We start from the raw sequence: 15,833 nt of genomic DNA, 5'->3' as shown, positions 1-15,833 counted from the left end.
GACCTCCGAAGTTCTCCCGGACACAACCACCATCAAACTACACCTCAAACATGTTTGACAGCTCCACTGACAGCTCATTGCTTTGTCGCTTTCCTTCAGCGCTCCGTTTGACAGCTCAACCGACAGCTCCACTGACAGCTCACCACTTCATAGCTCAACTCCTCTTTTCCGAGCGCCAACCCAGCCCTCCGTTCATCCTGTTTACCACCCCGCTGTTGAACATGGAATATTCCCCACCCTTTTTATTTATTTTATTTTTTTAAAGATATTTATTAAAGTTTCAAAAATTATATAAAAACAAAACAACACAACAATACAAACAAACACAAACAAAAACAAGTATAATTTCAATCCCTTATTTTCTTGTAACTTACTTCCCCGACTTCCTCATACCTCCCCTTTCTGTATTCCAATTTCTAATTATTAATTCAGCAAATCCTCTCCCTTGTTTTTCATTTAATTTTTAGCCTTTCTTTTCTTTTTACTTAACCATTACAGCTGGAAACCACATAATTTCTAAACCAACGTCATTCTAACATTCATTAATTTTGCAATGTTTCCTAAGATAGTCCTTAAATTTCTTCCAATCTTCTTCCGCTGTCTCTCTTCCCTGGTCTCGGATTCTGCCAGTCATTTCTGCCAGTCCCATATCACCTTCACCTGCCATTCTTCCAAGGTGGGTAGATCTTGTGTCTTCCAATACTTTGCGATGAGTATTCTTGTTGCTGTTGTAGCATACATAAAGAATGTTCTATCCTTCTTTGGCACCAATTGGCCAACCATACCCAGGAGAAAGGCCTCTGGTTTCTTCAGGAATGTATATTTAAATACCTTTTTCATTTCATTATATATCATTTCCCAGAAAGCCTTAATCTTTGGGCATGTCCACCAAAGGTGAAAGAATGTACCTTCAGTCTCTTTACATTTCCAACATTTATTATCAGGTAAGTGGTAGATTTTTGCAAGCACCTTCTATTTTTGGCACCTTCTATTTCCTGTTCAGTTATTTTCTGATTCAAAACTATTTTGCTTTCATATTCCCCACCCTTTTTATCCTCTCCTCCCTGACCAGGATCTCCGCTTTCGCATCGAGCCACTGCACTGGATTACAAACAAACTACCATTTCTTGGACTTTCACAGTATCGAATCTGGGGGGAAATCCAACCCTGACTGAATGGGGGACTTTGACTTCTGTCTCCCTGAGTCACTGACTCTGTTGCACCATTCATTAGTACCCAGACTTACCAATAACCAGTACTGGGAACTCTTTATACGAGAACAAAATCTCCAACGTATAGGGTCAGCCGTCCTCACTCTCAACCATCAGTATTGGTACTGATATGTACCATGGGGACATATTCACCCAGTGCTTTTCAAGCTGCACTGGCTCCCGGTGGAATACAGGGTCAGATTTAAGGTGCTGTGTCAGGGAACTGACATCAGAGTGAGAGGCGGAGGCAGGGCTCCAGAGCGATGCCGGAGAGGGGACCAGCAGGGGGGAAGGAATTCAGCGCAACACCAGTAGAGAAGGGAGGGAGATGGAGGAATTGGAGACTGGTCTCCAAGACCCTGCATCAGAGACTAGTGGAGAGAGCGCTGGCACACCCCTGCCTTCCCCTTACTTGCGCAGACGAGTTCCGCGCAGGGAAAATAGGAGGAGACTTGGGGTCAAACAGCTCTTATGCTGGAAAAGGTTCAAGAAACGCCCACTGACAGATTCTGCAAGCGACTGACTGGCCACGGAATGTGGGCTGTCAGCCAAGGCATGGTGAACCAGGCGATCGGACACAACTAGCCGGCAACTTATGCACAAGTAACCCCTTACAACCATTACAGCAATCTGTCAGTCTCTGAAGTTACTTGTGCACAGGCAGGGAATCATGAGCCAGACTCGAGGTGCCGGTGCAGCGGAGCAGGCTGCGGGTGTGCAGGACTTGGTGAAGAGGAACCAGGACCTGGAAAGGCATGTAGCTCTGCTGACGGCGCGGCTGGATGAACGGCGGACCCAGGATGCGCAGGTTAGACCCACCCCAGTGGCAAAGAAGGTACCAGGGCTGGTACACAAGTTTGGGGGGAAGCCCCAGGACTATAATGGGTTCCGAACGGAAATAGAGTACGCTTTGGAGCTGCAATGTGATGACTTTGCTGACGATGCAGAGAGGGTGGCGTATATCGTGGGGCACCTTCAGGATGGCGCGCGGGAATGGGTGAGGCCCCTAATGGCCTCGCAGAACCCCGCCATGAAGGACGTTCGGAAGTTCTTCCAGGCAATGGACGCAATGTATTCAAGCCAAATTGGGCAGAGTGTAACCCAGCGGGAGCTGATGAGATGCAAGCAGGGGGATCTATCCGTTAGAGACTACTGGTCCCGCTTTGCAATGCTAATACACCGGCTCGAATGAGATCTAGATGACCCGCCCATACGGATGCTGTTTGAGGAGGGGTTGTCCCCAACCGTGAAGGAGGAGCTCTCCCGCGCACCCCGCCCGCAATCTATGGATGAACTGACCAAAGCTGCACTTGCGATAGGAGCGAGGCAGGAAGCGCGCGCTTTGGAAAGGCGGGAAGGGAGATGAGAACGTTGCCCTGACTACCGCATTCCGGAGATGCCAAGGCAGCCTTCTGGGGACGTTGAGCCAATGGAAATCGATGGTGCGCGTGCGCGCGAGGCTTCGAGCGCCAACCAAGGATTCAAACGGGAGGGGAAGGCAGCCAAAAGCACCAAGAAGTGTTTCCTCTCCCAACGGCCAGGACACTTTGCCAGGGTATGTCCACAAAGAAAGGCTTGGCAAGGGATGGTGGGGGCCGCTGGGAGCGAGGAGGAGGCGGAGGAGGACAAGGTGCAGGGAAGCGCTTGGCTGCCCACAGGGGGGCGCAGCAGCCAGGCGAGCAACTAATGGAAGTGCCCCAACCAGACCCACCCAAGGCGTCTATAGCGATAGAGGTGATGCTAGAACTCCCAAACGGACACCCAGTCAAGGTTAAGGCAATGCTGGACTCAGGCAGCTCTTGCAATTTTTTCAGCAAGGAGTTCGCACTAGAGCACCAAATACACCTGCTGCCACTTGATTTTCCCCTTCAGGTCACCACGCTAGATGGCAGGGAGCTGCTGGGAGGGGAGGTGACACATCAAACACCACCAATGAGTATGAAGGTTTCCAGACACACCGAAACCATTGCCTTTCATGTGGCCAAACTGGCGGGACCCCCGATAATACTGGGCATGAGCTGGCTAGTGCTACATGATCCAGTGGTGGCTTGGCATCAACAGACAGTCACCTTCGGGTCAGCGCACTGTTTGGAACACTGTCTGGGGGGGAAAGGCCAAGGGGGAGGTTGGCCAGGCTGGCAGCAACTACACTGGAGCCGAGAGCAGAGGTGCCGCCCCAGTACGTGGACTTACAGGAGGTCTTCAGCGAGAGGGAGGCGGACAGACTGCCACCACATAGGCCCTTTGATTGTCAAATCAACCTACTCCCTGGGGCGCAGCTGCCAGTGGGTAAGCTGTACGCCATGTCGGACCGGGAGATGCAGGAGATGCGGAACTTTATCGACAAGAACCTAAAAAGGGGGTTCATAAGGGAATCTAAGGCAGTGGGGGCAGCCCTGTGTTCTTCGTGGACAAAAAAAACATGGATCAGCCTAGCCTTGTAGTGGACTATAGAAGATTAAACCTCGTATCGGAACCCGTGACCTTCCCAATGCCCAGAATTGATGATATTCTAACTCGGGTAAGGAAGGGGAAGATCTTTACCAAGCTGGACCTCAGGGGAGCGTACAATTTGATTAGAATGAGGGAGGGGGACGAATGGAAAACCACCATGTTTACCCCCCTTGGGGCCTTTGAGTACCTAGTTATGCCATTTGGATTACAGTCGGGCTCAGCCTGTTTTCAAAGCTTCATGCACCATGTGCTGGGACCCCTGCTGTACAAGAACTGCGTAGCATTTCTGGACGACGTCCTGCTCTATTCGGACAATGAAAAGCAGCATGTCCAGGACGTCAGGGAAGTGCTGAAGCGGCTGCAGAGGCATCAGTTGTGGGTCAAGCTGGAGAAGTGCCAGTTTCACGCCAGAGAAGTGGAATTTCTGGGATACAAGTTATCAGACAAGGGCCTAGCCATGGACCCCAGCAAGGTGCAGGCAGTGCTAGAATGGAAGACCCCCAAAACCCGGAAGGATGTGCAGAGGTTCCTAGGGTTCGGCAACTTCTACCGGAAGTTCATCAAGAACTTCGCCCACTTGACCGCACCCATCATGGATTGTCTCAGTAGCAAAAAAAGGTTCATCTGGACTGAAAGTGCTCAACGATCCTTCAAGAGGCTAAAGAAGGCGTTCGCCTCGGAGGAACAGCTCCTGCACGTGGATCTACAGAAGCCGATGAGGCTGGAAACAGACGCATCAGACCGGACGGTGGGAGCGGTGTTGCTGCAGCCAGGAGGGAGCCAACACACCTGGAGACCGTGCGCCTTCTACTCGCGGAAACTGAGCAAATCAGAACAAAACTACACGGTGTATGATCGCGAACTGCTCGCAATTTACATAGCCTTTCGGCAGTGGAGACACCTACTAATAGGGGCTCAGCACAAGATTCAGGTGTGCACGGATCACAAGAACTTGGAATATTGGAGAACGGCTCGAGTGCTCAACCAGAGACAGATTCGATGGGCACAGGAGTTCTCCAAGTTCTTCTTTGAGATCAAGTACGTGCCGGGAGAAGAGAACGTGAGGGCAGACGCACTGTCCCGGAAGCCGGAGTACATGGAAGGAGAAGGACCGCCGGAAGTAAGACACGTGTTCCCAGAGGAACAATGGGTGTGTGGGGGAGCGTTGGTTGGGAAACGAGAACTGACCGCGCTGATTCGCCAGGACGAATTTGCCCAAACCAGAATCAGAGAACTCAGGGAAGCGAGGGGAGACCAGGGAGGCTTTGAGGAAAGGGAAGGACTGCTGTACTACAAGGGAGCAATGTATGTGCCCGGGGAAGCCTTGCGGGAAAGGGTGCTCAAACAGCTTCACGACAACCCAACAGCGGGGCACTTTGGGCAACACAAAACTATGTTACTGGTTACTAGGCAGTTCTGGTGGCCAAGGGTGAGGGAAGATGTACGAGAGTATGTACATGGCTGTGACCGCTGCCAACGGGCCAAGGGGGAGAGGGCGGCCCCGGCAGGGTTACTGGAACCCTTACCCACACCGGGAAGACCAGGGGAGGTGGTGTCGATCGATTTCATGACAGATTTACCCAAATCCAGAGGGAGGACAGCAGTCATGGTAGTAGTAGATCTGCTAACCAAAATGTGCCATTTTATAGCGTGTTCACATGCAGTAACGGCCGAGGAAACCGCCTGGTTGTTTGTGGATCACATCTTCAGGTTGCATGGAGCTCCTTCGAGGGTTATCTCCGACCGAGGGAAACAATTTACCTCGAGGTTCTGGAGGAGGCTCATGAACTTATTGCAGGTGGAGGTGGGATTCTCGACGGCGAGACACCCGGAGACCAACGGGCAAGCAGAGAGGGCGAACAGCATTTTACAGCAATACCTGCGCTGCTACGTCAACGAGAGACAGAACGATTGGGTAGAGAAGCTAGCCCTAGCGGAGTTTGCGTATAACAACGCTGAGCATGTGTTCACGGGGATGAGCCCGTTCATGGCTAACTATGGGTGCCATCCCAGGGCCTTTCCCGGGAGGGGGGAGGAAGGATGGAGCGTACCCGCTGCAGAGCAGTTCGTGGAAGAAATGGAAGCCCTGCACCATCAGGTTAAGATGAACCTGGAAAGGGCCAAGGAAGTGTACAAGAGGCAAGCAGCCAAACGTCGCCGGGAAGGGGACACTATAAGGGTGGGGGACCGGGTGTGGTTATCCACCCAAGGCCTACCCTTCAAGGGATGATGTAAGAAACTACAGCCAAAACGGCTGGGGCCCTTCTTTTTTTTATAATAATATTTATTAAAATTTTTGTTTAAACAGTAAGAAAACATACAGAATAACATATAATTTTCCAATATCCACATTTCATTCACCTCATTGGACTTCCTCACAACTCTTGTTCCTGCGTTCCAAAATCTTAAAATTTACCAGCAATTTATTAACTTGTTTCAATTCTTATAATATAATTTTCCAATATTATATCCCTAATTTTAGATAATTTAAATCCCGGTTTTAAAAACTTAATTTTAACATAGTATTTATCCAAAATTTATCTTTTCTTTTAATTACATTTATCTTCATATTCCTTTTAACTAATTTATTGGTACCGTATTGTTGCTAATCTTACATCTTTCTTAACATTCATACAATTTGCAATGTTTTTGTAAATAATCCTTAAATTTCTTCCAGTCCTCCTCCACAACTTCTTCTCCCAGGTCTCGGATTCTGCCAGTCATTTCCGCCAGTTCCATGTAGTCCATCAGTTGCATCTGCCATTCTTCCAGTGTGGGCAAATCTTGGGTTTTCCAGTATTTAGCGATGAGTATCCTTGCTGCTGTTGTAGCATACATAAAAAAAGTTCGGTCTTTCTTTAACACCCTCTGGCCGACAATGCCTAAAAGAAAGGCCTCTGGTTTCTTAGGGAAGGTATACTTGAATACCTTTTTCAGCTCATTATATATCATTTCCCAGAAAGCCTTAACTCTAGGGCAGGTCCACCAGAGGTGAAAGAACGTTCCTTCAGTTTCTTTACATTTCCAACATTTATTATCTGACAAATGGTATATCTTTGCAAGCTTGACTGGGGTCATGTACCACCTGTATATCATTTTCATAATATTTTCTTTCAAGGCATTACATGCCGTGAATCTCAGGCCGGTGGTCCATAACCTTTCCCAGTCAGCAAACATAATATTATACCCTATGTCCTGTGCCCATTTTATCATAGCTGATTTGACCGTTTCATCTTGTGTGTTCCATTTTAGCAGCAAGTTATACATTCTTGAAAGTATCTTAGAACTGGGTTCTAACAGTTCTGTTTCTAACTTTGATTTTTCCACCTGGAATCCTATCTTTTTGTCCAACTTAAAAACTTCTTTAATCTGAGCATAATGTAACCAATCTCGCACTTTATCCTTTAGTTTCTCCAAACTCTGCAACCTCCAGTTATCTCCATCTTTTTCTATTATTTCCCAATATTTCGGCCATTTGGCCTCCATATTGAGTCTTTTCGGGGCCTTAGCTTCCATTGGTGATGTCAGAGCTGCCTCCAGGTCCCAGCTCACAGAGGACCAACGCTAGTCAGTAATAATGTACAAAAGTCTTTATTGAAGTCCAGTTTCCATTTCCAAGCCGCAGCGTGCAGCTCTACGTCTTAGAACCTAGATCGGCGAAGCTCCGTCTGAGTCTCCACCCCCTGTACACCAGTTTAAGACTCTAGCCTTACTCCACCTCTTCCGTCGCTCTTTTCTCCTCTGGGTCCTTCTGCCCCCCGGGGTCTCCTCCTTTCTGGACTCTTCTGACGCTGACCCCCCTGACTCTTGTCCCTCCTTCCGGCGGGCTTTAGGACCTGGCTCCCTATCCGGGCTACCTGCTGTGCCGCTCGCCTGTACATTTGAACTTGGCGCGCGCGCCCAGCCTCCAACCTTCCTCTTGACCGTTTCCTCACTCTCCGATAGAGGCGTGGCCAATCCTGACTCATCTCCTCCCGCTGGCGGTGAGCAGCCTGATCCCGATACCTGGGACTCCTCCCCTCTACTGCGCTCTGGTGGGGAAGTTTTTCCAACTGCTGCTCTCTGAGTCCCCTCTGGCCCCTTCTTCCTGGGGTGTCCCCCTAGGCACCCCCCTTGCTCTGACCATGGGAGCCCCTTTCTGTGAATCTTCCGATTCGCTGGAAAGACTCAGAGACCTCGGACCACTGTCATCGCTTACGCTTCCTTCGGATTCCTCCCCCTCGCTCTCCATTTCCTCCCTTTCCTTTGCCTCTGCTCCTGAGCCCCTGACAGGTGATAACCACCTTGGGGTCTTATTTTCCAATAAGTCTTTATATTTTGTCCAGACATTGAACACTGTTTTTCTGACAATATGGTTCTTGAAAGCCGTATGGATTTTAACCTTGTCATACCACAAATATGCATGCCATCCAAAAGCATTGTTAAATCCTTCCAAATCTAAAACATCAGTGTTTTCAAGAAGCAGCCAGTCCTTCAACCAGCAGAAAGCTGCTGATTCATAGTACAACTTTAAGTCTGGCAGGGCAAAGCCCCCTCTTTCTTTAGCATCAGTTAATATCTTAAACTTAATTCTGGGCTTTTTGCCCTGCCAGACAAATTTAGAGATATCTCTCTGCCACCTCCCAAAACACTCCATTTTATCCACAATCTGTAAAGTTTGAAACAAAAACAGCATTTTTGGCAATACATTCATCTTTATAGCAGCAATATGTCCTGACAAGGAAAGTTTCAATCTTGACCAAACTTCTAGATCCCTTTTAATTTCAGACCAGCATTTTTCATAATTATCCTTAAATAAACTCATGTTCTTCGCTGTTATGTTTACCCCTAGGTATTTTACTTTTTTAACCACGTTTAGCTCTGTCTCTTTCTGAAACCTTTCTGATTCTAAAGAAGTCAATTTTTTTTCCAAAACCTTGGTTTTCTGCTTATTAAGTTTAAATCCTGCCACCCGACCAAACTCATAAATCAGTTGCAATACCCTTTTGGTACTTGACTCTGGCTCCTGTAGGGTCAATATTAGGTCATCTGCAAATGGTTTAAATTTATACTGTTTCGCTCCGACCTGAATTCCTTCCACCAACCGGTCTCCTCTAATCATATTCAAGAGCACTTCCAGGACCGAAATAAATAGCAAAGGGGAAATAGGGCAACCTTGTCGTGTTCCTTTTTCAATTTTGAACTCTTCCGTCACCACATTGTTCACTATTAATTTAGCCTTTTGCTCCGAATAGATTGCCTCTATCCCATTCTCAAACTCCCGCCCCACTCCCATCCCTTCCAAGTTTTTCTTCATAAACTTCCATGAGATATTATCAAAGGCCTTCTCCGCATCTATGAATATCAACACTGCTTTTGTATTGATATTTGTTTGCAAAAGTTCCAAAATGTCAACAATATTCCTTGTATTAGCAAACAAATGTCTACCTGGGAGAAAGCCTGCTTGGTCCTTGTGAATTACTTCATTTAACACTTTTTTGAATCTACTTGCTAAAATGTCTGCAAATATTTTGTAATCCACATTTAGGAGAGAGATGGGGCGGTAGTTCTTAAGTTGTGTCTTTTCAGTTTCTAGTTTGGGTATCAATGTGATGAAAGCTTCTTTCCACGACTCAGTTCAGTTTTTGTCTCTTTTTCATGCTAGCAGCTTTCCAAATTTATTTGCCGATTCAAAGGATCTTTGTTTCATTATCTTAACTTTCCATTCCACTTCCTGATTTATCAATTTTGCATATTGTGCTTGGTAAAGTTTAATTTCTCTTAAAATCTCCTTTGACTTTGGTCTCGTTCTTAACTTCTTCTCACCTTCTTTAATTTTCTCCAGAATCTTCTCTTTTTTCTCATTCTGTGCTTTTTTCTTTATAGTGTTCTGTTGTATCAGAAACCCCCTCATAACCGCCTTACTTGCGTCCCAGACAGTTCTTTTTTCCACCGTGGTGTTCAAATTTATCTCAAAATAGTCCTTCAAAGCTTTTTGGGCCTTTTTAACAATCTCCTGATCTCTAAACAGATTGTCATTCATCCTCCATCTGAAGGAGCCGGTTGGAGTTAGTCTCATGTCCATCTTTACAGCGTTATGGTCGGAGCAGGTCTTTGGGCAGATTTCCACTTTTTTTATCTTGGGTGCCAGGCCTCTAGTTATCCATATTTGGTCGATTCTTGTCCATGTCAGTTGGGCTTCAGAAAAGAATGTTCCTTCTCTTCCTAGAGGGTTCTTTGTTCTCCAAATGTCAATCAAGTCCATGTTGTCAGTCAGTTCAAAGAATGTTTTGGGTAGTCTGCCATCTTTTGTTACGTTTTGGCTATGTGAGTTATCCATGTTGGTTGATACCACCCCATTCATGTCTCCCATCATAATGATGTTGTCATAATTCAGATATTCCAGCATTATCTCATGCAGCTTCTTGTAGAATTCCGATTTTCCCTCATTTGGCGTGTAAATTCCTAATATCAAAAACTTTTCACCTTGATTTTGAATCTCAATTGCCAAAATTCTTCCTTGTTTATCTTTAAATAAAAGTTTTGGTGACAGGCTCTCTTTTGCATATATCACCACACCTCTTTTCTTTACTCGATCCGAAGAGATAAATTCTTGGCCTAATCTTTTATTTATTAACACTTTTATATGCAGCCTGGTCATATGTGTTTCTTGCAAACAAATAATGTCCAATTGTTCTTTTTTCAATATATGAAATATCCTTCTCCTTTTCTCCGGGGAGTTGGCGCCATTTATGTTCCAGCTCAGAAGTTGCAGAGACATCCTGGATAAATCTGTTATTGCTCTGGTGGTGGTATCTTTTTTTCTGGTCTTCAGACCCCGAAGGTGTAGGTGTAGGTACAGGCAGTGGTCCAGCCCCTGAGGGTCTTTCAATCCCTTTCTGAAGGTCCTCTCCGTAGGTATTCAAAAATTTCTCTTTATCTTCAGCTGTTTTAATTTTCACCTTCTTCCCTCTGAACGTAAAAGATAGTCCTTGGGGGAATTCCCACCTAAAAATAATTGAATTACTCCTCAGCAGCCTTACTAGTTCAGTGTAGGTGGATCTAAGGTCCAAAAGTTGTTTTGGAATATCTTTGTAAATCTCTGCTCTTTTATCCAAAATTTCAAGTGACTTTTCGTAGTTGTCAGGGACTGCCGCTAGGTCCCAGCTCACAGAGGACCAACGCCCAGTGGATCTTATATACAAAAGTCTTTATTGAAGTTTAGTTTCCATTTCCAAGCTCTGGGCGCGCAGACCCCACGTCTTGACGCTAGATCGGCTAAGTCCCCTCTGACTCGCTGCTAAAGCCACACCACTTTAAGATTCTCGCTTTGCTCCACCTCCTACGCTGCTCCTTCCTACGCTGGGTCCTTCTGCCCTCAGGGGTTATCTCTTTCCTCGATTCCTCTGACGCTGACCCCCCTGAGCTCCACCCTTCCTTCCGGCGGGCTTTAGGACCTGGCTCCCTGTCCGGACTCCCTGCTGTGCCGCTCGCCTGTACATTTGAACTTGGCGCGCGCGCCCAGCCGGTAACCTTCCTTCTGACCGTTTCCCCGCTTCCGGATGTGGGCGTGGCCAACCCTGCCTCCTCTCCTCCCGCCGGTGGCAAGAACACTGGTCCCGACTCCTGGGACTCCCCCTCCCCACTGCGCTCAGGTGGGGAAGCTGGTCCCGATTTCCAGCTGCTGCTCAGAGACTCCCCGCTGGCCCCTCCCTCCTGAGGTTTCTCCCCTGGAACCTCCCTCGCTCTGGCCATCGGTGCTCCCTTCTGTGAGTCCTCCGATTCGCTAGAGAGGCTTGAGTCACGACTCTGGTAACTGTCACTGCCTGCACCCCCTTCGTCCTCTTCCTCCTCACTCTCCATTTGCTCCCCCTCCTGTGTCTCTCCTTCTGAACCCCTGACAGTAGTGTAGTCCTAATATTTTGTCTCTTTCCTCCTTGGATCTCAGGGTAATCAAACAGTCTCTGGGCTTGTCTTTCCTTGTTGATTTTCCAAGTCTAAAAGCAGTCACAATTTTAAAGTCCTTTTCTTCCTCCAAAGGCCACCACTTGGAAAATTCCTTTGTCAAAAACTCAATTAAGTTCCCTTGTTCAGGTTCAAGTTCTGGTATAAACCTCAATTTCAAGTTGTTATCCTGAGCCCGTAGTTCGATCATAGACAGGTAGGCCTGCTGTTCTCCAACCTGCTTATGCAGTGGTCTAACCTCCTGCTCCAGTACCTCAGTTTTCTGGATGGCTTCCTCTGCCAATTTCCGATTTTCTGCAGTGGATTCAAATAGTTTGCCAATTGATTGTGCATTCAAGGTAACTTGTTCAGCTAGTTTATTGACACTGTCTCTAGTCTGATCAATCTTTGGAAATCAAATTATTAAAGCCAATTATTTAAAACTTCAAACTTTTCCAAATTCCAATACTTCAAAAGCAATGTCCAAACAGCCTTTAGTTTCCAAGGAACCTTCAGTTTCCTTGTGTTTAGCAGAGTTGGTCTCAAGGTATAACAATGTCTCAACAAGTGCAGGATGGAATAATTCAATGTAACAGTTCCACTAGAGCTCAGCTTGTAATAGCACAAAGCAACAAAGTGTCAAAGTTTGCAATCTGACAGTTCTATTATATAGGCAGTCTGACTGCCTGGGGTTCTCTGTCAATTTGTAAATCCAGCAGAGAAGGTAAAGCCCAGTTCATATTACGAAGTAAACCTTTTAAAGGGTTAAATCTTAGAAGCAACTTTAATAGATGTAAGAATTGATTGCCTTTTAGCGCCTCTTCAAAGGCTCCAAACATCAAAGTCCTTTGCTTTGAATCGTAAGCAGTGACAAGAGACGGACTTCCTGGTTTCGTCTCTCGCTTTTAGCCGAATTAGCAATAATTTAGCCTCCAAATCTTTCTTTTCTTTTCTTACTCACGAGTTGTTGTTTTCGGATCGGATGTTCCCAGGAAAAGAGGACAGCGCTCGCCGACAGCAGCTACGCGGCTTCACTCCACAGAAAGAGCGATTGACTCACAGCACTGCGCCAACCCTTCCACGTTCCGGGACCTCTTACGAGGTCCCTTCTGCGTTTCGGGGGGCGCTCCTGGTGCCCGCCGAGTCCCACGGCCACAGGCTTTCGCTGCCTGTGGTTTTCCGACATGGGTCTCCGCTTCGCCGTAGCGGACGACCCGTTTCTGCAGAGCTCCCTCTTCGCAGTTAGAAGAGGGCAAAACGGCTGGGGCCCTTCGAGGTAACCCGGTGGCATTCCAGCTCAAATTGCCAGACAGCATGAAAATCCATCCGGTGTTCCATAGGTCACTGCTCTCACCGTACAGGGGGGAGCGGAGGCTCCGGGGGGAAGTAGGGGAAGGGCTCACACACCCACAAGTGGAGGAAAGGGAACACCACCAACAGGTGACGGAGATCCTGGATTCGCGATGGCGGGGGCGGCAGGTGGAGTACCTGGTAGCGTGGGAAGGAGAACCCGAGTCTGAAAACACGTGGGTTCCCGCGGGGGAGGTAGATGATGAGTATCTGGTGGAAGAGTTCCACAACAGGTATCCGAGGAAGCCCAAACCCCTGGAGAGATTCTGGGAGGAGCAATTTGCCACCACCGATGAGGAAGAGGAGGATTTTGCGGGTTTTCCAGCTTCCGAAGAGGAAGGAGGGGAAGCGTCAGGAAAGAAGGAATCAGACTGGGAAGCCCGTCCCGCACGAAGAAATCAGAGCGGGTGGGAAGCGGGGTTTGAATCCTCGGACAACGACGGCAGCTCCTTTCGGGGGTTCCCTGCATCGTCGGCTGAAGAGGGGGACAAGGTTACGTCACCGGGTCGCGCCGGGGGTGGAGGGGGTCCTGGGGGGGGTGGATGTCAGGGAACTGACATCAGAGCGAGAGGCGGAGGCAGGGCTCCAGAGCGATGCCGGAGAGGGGACCAGCAGGGGGGAAGGAATTCAGCGCAACACCAGTAGAGAAGGGAGGGAGATGGAGGAATTGGAGACTGGTCTCCAAGACCCTGCATCAGAGACTAGTGGAGAGAGCGCTGCCACAACAAAACAAATAAAAAAAAAGCCCTGGAGATTGCTTAGTAATTTTTAATACCATCGAAATGAAGAATACAATACTAAGAACGAGCTTTAAAAGAAAGTTAGTGATTGGAGACCACCCAATCATCATTTTTAAAGAAATTCCAGTCAGAATTCTTCGCAAAAGGGAAGGATACACTCAGCTGACAAATGTGCTGAAGAGAAACACAATCCAATATAAATGGGAATTCCCAGAAGGGGTTTCTTTTTATTACAAGAATAAAAAAATCAAGTTGACAGATACACTTGAAGCAGAAAAGTTCCTGAGAAGATATGAAAAAGATCTGGGTAGAGAGGAGGCAAGACAGCGAGGAGGTGATTTGGTTGTGGGAGGGGCGGGGGGGGGGCAGAGCTGGGGGTGGGGGGTCGGAGGAGGAGACGGAAGATACAAAGTCAGAAGAAGAAGGAGAAGGTAGAGAATCCAAAAGAAAGAACAACACTAGATTATAAAGCAGAAACAAGGATAAAGTGTACTTAGCAATAACCCGAAATGTCTCTTAAGTTTTTTTCGTGGAATGTGAATGGTTTTAACGATAAGTCCAAGAGAAATAAATTTGAAAAGATTATAAAGAAAAAAAACATTGATGTCATTTGTTGCCAAGAAACCCATGTTGCTAAAAAACACAAACATATTTTAATATATAAAAGGTTGGGAATAGAATTCATCAATTCAGACCTTAAGAAAAAGAGAGGAGTAGTAATCTATGCGAAAGAGAAACTAGAGCCCAAACAAATATGCAAGGATGAGGAAGGAAGAATCTTAGGAATTCAAATTAACCACCAGGGAGAGAGAATAAATGTGGTAACAGTTTATGCCCCAAACTCAAATAGAATGGAATTCTTTAAAAAATTGGAGCAACTATTATTAGATGTAGATAACAACAAATTGATCCTACTCAGAGATTTAAATGCGGTACCGACACCAGAACTAGATAGAAGTACAAGGAAAAAAAATCTAAATCAAGGGAAATTACCGAAATCTTTCAACGATTTGGAAGAAAACCTGGACTTAATAGATATATGGAGACACAGAAACCCTACAATGAAACAATTCACCCACTTCTCTGAACCACACCAGAGTTGGAGCAGGCTGGACCAGATATGGATCTCGAGAGAATTAATAATTAGAACGGAGAGATGTGAAATCTTACCCAGAACTTTATCGGATCACAGCCCAATAACATTACAATTAAAATGGAAGACCCAAGGGATGTACAGATGGAGAATGAATGACTACCTATTCGAAAAAGAAGAAGTGATCGAAAAAGCAAAAACCACTATAAAAAACTACTTTGACTTAAATATCAATAAAGAGATTGGAATAGACACAGTATGGGATGCCAGTAAGGCTGTGTTAAGAGGTCTTCTGATACAACAAAACTCTCAAAGGAAAAAGGCTAAGGAAAGAAAAAAAGAAGAATTAATCCTCCAACTGAAAGAATGCGAAAAAAATATGATAAAAACCCAAAAGATGACGGCCATAAGCAACAATATAAAATGCTCCAAACACAATACTCCAGTGTTTCCCAACCGGTGTTCCGCGGCACACTAGTGTGCCGCGAGACGTTGCCTGGTGTGCCGTGGGAGGGAGGCGGGCGAGGCGGGCGGCCTTTCCCGAGGTGCGCAGGCCGAGTGGCGGCCGGCGAGGGGCGGGCAGGAAGCAGCCGGGCAGCGGAGCTCCTCCCGGGCCGGACGGGGAGGGGCTGCGGGGACTCGCCCCGGCGCCCCGTCCGCGCCTCCAGGTGAGGCGGGTGGCCGGAGGGCTCGGCTGCCCTGACCGACCCAGTCGCCAGTTCCCGCTTGGCCCTTCCCGGAGGAGCGCCTCGCGCGCCCCTTGCGGAAAGACTTCCTCGGGAGTAAGCCCCACCCGCCGCCGCTGGAGTTGCTGCCGGGAGGAGGCGGCTTTCCCCTCGGCGGGGCGGGGCGCGCTTGGCGACGAGGAGGCGGCCCCCCGCTTCTCTTCAGGTGCGCTGCTCTTCGCTCCGGGACCAGAGGAGTGAGGTGCGCGGCGGCGGCGGGCGAGGTTGCGCCGGGTGGACGCTGGGCGACCCGGGGCTGCTCCGAAGAGGCGGCTCTGCCGGGCGAGGTAACTCTTGGGAGCGGAGCCTGGCGCTTCTCAAGCCACACTTGCTAATT

Source organism: Podarcis melisellensis, assembly GCF_964234715.1.
Source record: "Podarcis melisellensis genome assembly, chromosome: W".
Classification (NCBI taxonomy): domain Eukaryota; kingdom Metazoa; phylum Chordata; class Lepidosauria; order Squamata; family Lacertidae; genus Podarcis; species Podarcis melisellensis.
Note: the sequence above shows the minus strand (reverse complement) of the source record.